We start from the raw sequence: 3684 nt of genomic DNA, 5'->3' as shown, positions 1-3684 counted from the left end.
TCCTCTGTCCATGGGATTCTCCAGGCAAGAATACTGGAGTGGGTTGCCATTTCCTTCTCCAGAGGATCTTCCCAACCCAGGGATCGAACCCGTGTCTCCTCCATCTTCTGTGTCGGCAGGTGAGATCTTTACCACTAGTGCCACCTGGGAAGCCCTAACAAACCCTTAACTGTCCCAATTCAGATGATCTGTCCTCTCTTCCGAGGAGCTCTCCCGAACACTCCCAGTCTGACTTACCTATTCCTCTTCCACGCTCCATGTTACACTATGCAAGCCTCTACCAGATCATAATGGTCAGGGTTAGGGTGATTCACCTGGACGATATGGACCCTAATTCATCCTCTTCCTTTCATCTCCATTCTTGCCCTCTTGAGCCAGGTCAGCAGTCACCTTTTGCCTGGACAAATTACAGTCTTCTAACCGGTCTCTGACTTACTTACATTCCCATCTCCCTTCAGTCTATTATTTACACAGCAGGTAGAGTGATCTTCTTAAGAGGAAATATTTCATACGGACAAAATTAGAAAATGTATGAAATCAGATATAACAAATAAGATGAAAACCCATGTACCCACCACCAGTTTAATAAACTTGATATTGCTAACAACGTTGAAGCTGTCTGTGTCTCTCCCCCAAAGGCAAACACAATCTTGAATTTGGTGTTTAATACTCCCTTGTTTTAAAAGACAATTCTTAAAAAAAAAAAAAAGACAATTCTTTTACCATGTATGTCTAAAAAACACATTATTTAATTTTGTTCACTGTTGAACTTTTAAAATATGGTTGTGTTCCATTTGTTTCCCAATTTGCTTTTTGCCTTCAGTGTTAGATTTCTGAAATTCACCCGTGTTGATGATCTTCATCTTCTCTGTAGTATTCCATTGTACGAATATGTCATAATGAATGCATACTCCTGTTGATGAACTTTTGAGTTTTTTCCAGGTTCTGTGCAATCACCAGCAATGCTCACATAAACACTCATGACTCTGATGCCTAGTGCACATATGTGAGAATTTCTCTAGGGCAGGGCTGCCCAATGGAATTACTGTGATGATGAAAGAGTTCTGTATCTACACTCATCAATTTGGCAGCCACATGTCATTACTAAGCACTTGGAATGTGACTACAGTTTTGAGAAAGTAAAATTTTAACTTTAATTTTAATAAACAAATTTAAATAACCATAAGTGACTAGTGGCTACCACTTTGGATGGTGTAGTTTTCGAATACACAACCAGGAATAAAGTTTCTGAGCTATAGAGTACATGCATCTTCAACTTTACAAATGTTGACAAGTGTTCTCCAACAGGCTATAGTATTTATATCTCCACAAGCAGTATGTAAGAATTGCCAATAGTCCTTTTTGATAACTGCCTTTAAAAGTTTTGCCTATCAAGAGATAATGTGGGGCTTCCTTGGCTCAGTGACTAAGAATCCACCTGCTAATGCAGGGGACATGGGTTTGATCCCTGGTCCAGGATGATTCCACGTGCCTCAGAGCAACTAAGCCCATGCACCACAACTACTGAGCACATGCTCTACAACCCACGAGCTGTAACTACTGAGTCCACATGCTGCCAACACGGAAGCCCAGGTGCCTAAACTCTGTGCTCTGCAACAAGAGAAGCCACCACAATGAGAAGCCTGTACACCCCACTCACCACACCTGGAGAAAGCCCATATGCAGCAACAAAGACCCAGCACAGCCAAAAATAAATTAAAAAAAATAAAACAACAAAAAAGAGATACTTGGAGTAGGAACTGGCAACCCACTCCAGTGTTCTTGCCAGGAAAATCCCCTGGACAGAGGAGCCTGGCGAGCTCCTACAGGGCTACAGTCCATGGGGTCACAAAGAATTGGGACACGACTTAGCAACTAGACAACAACAAATGTAAAACTCAACCCACCCAATTCCCCCAACATATTAGTTTCCCCTCCCCACCCCTTCTTATCTTTAGTTAATGTCCCCAGGGTTCAGCCTGGCTAGAGTTGGAGGTCAGACATAACTTTTGGAAGCAAGGTGGTCTCCGGAGCCTCTGCAGAAAAAGGCTGGAAGTGGCTGTGTGGCGCCACCCAGACCCTGCCCCTTCCCCCAGTTAGAAAATAAATCCCTGGTGTCTACTGGGAGAGCAGCGCAGTGCTTTGGAGTAGGGCAAGCTGGGGCCTGCCTGGACTGGCCATTCCAGCGACCTACCCCCTCCATCGCCCTGGGCAGGGAGGTCCCAGGTGTGCTGCCTCCCGCCCCCACTCCTATACCCAGAGGCAGGGGGTTACATAATTTTTGAGTGCCTCCCTTCCCCTGTGGGAGTGCATGGGCTGCAGTACACTCAGAAGGTGGCCTGTCACTCCATGCCATTCCCCCAAAGCAGGTTGGGAGAAGGGGTAGCTGGCTGGACCAGGCTAGTTTCCCAGATGACTGGGAGGTAGCGCCAATAAAAAAAAAGAGAGACAGAGAGAGATACTGTGGCATCTTACTATAATTTTATTATGCATTTCCAACATTACTGTTTATTTGCCATTCATTCTTCTTTTTGTTTGAAATGCCTGTTTAGGTCTTTTTTCCATTTTTTTTAATTGGGTTATTTGTCTTTTTCCTATTGATGCTTTGGAATCCTCCTCATACTTTTGGTATTCTTTTTTAACTTGCCTTGACACTAGATCTGTTTGTTTAACTAGGGAAGCCCCATGGAAGCAACAGGCAAATGGCATAGCTGAAATGGCAGGTGATGTCATTCACTGAATTCACATGGATTCCCCTTTCAAAAATTGTGAATTTCATGCTAGAGTTCTGCTGCCAGCAGCTTTGTTCCATGAGGTGTCACAGGGCTCAACAATATCTCTTCTGGATGGAGATGGAGGGGAAAGTCTGAAGAATCCTATTCTTAGGGAAATGTCTGCCTGGCTAGGTCATCTGGAGCAGACCCAGTGGAAAACCAGTTTCCCTCTGCTCTTCTCTGTTTCTACACGGGGGCCGAGTGTATGGGTGTGACTTGCTGGGTGGAAAGCTGGTACTGAGGGTGACACCCTGGCAATGAGGGCAGAGCAGGAGAGCTGGCAAAGTGATGATGATAGTAATTTGGGGGCATGAGATGGGGAGATGTAGTCATTGGCATGAAAAGGGTGGCAGGAGCTTGTAAAACTGGCCCCTCCACCTTCCCCAGTGATTCCATCTCTTTTCTTTTCCAGGGCTTCTATCCTATCAATCACACCTTCTCTGCCATGTATTTAATCTCTCTTCTGTACTGGTTCCTACCTTTCATCCTCCACAGTGGACTTAAGTTTTCCTTTTCTCCCCAAAGACCTTCCCTGCTACTTCCTTCCCTCTCAACTTACTGCAATGTGGTGGCTTCTGCCAACCCCATCATTCACCGAAGCTGTTCTCTCCGAGGTCACCTGTGATTCAGTTGCCAAACTTTTCTGAAGCTTTCAGTCCTGTTCACCTTCTTCTCCTTGTCTTCCTGGGATTCCAGGGCATAACTCTATGGGTCTTCTCCTCCCTCTCTCACTGCTCTTTCTGTGTGTTAGTGCTGGCTTTTCTGTCTTTACCCACTCTTTAAAACCACTATTTGCAGAGTTAATGGCACTCCCTTATGGCATCCTTGTAACAAATAGTAAAAAGTGCACCATAATCTGGCTGGGCACAGCCTTGGGCCAGGATGCATGGTTTCAAGCCTTATTTGTCCC

Source organism: Ovis aries, chromosome 11 (assembly GCF_016772045.2).
Source record: "Ovis aries strain OAR_USU_Benz2616 breed Rambouillet chromosome 11, ARS-UI_Ramb_v3.0, whole genome shotgun sequence".
Lineage (NCBI taxonomy): Eukaryota > Metazoa > Chordata > Mammalia > Artiodactyla > Bovidae > Ovis > Ovis aries.
This window is presented reverse-complemented; position numbering follows the sequence as displayed.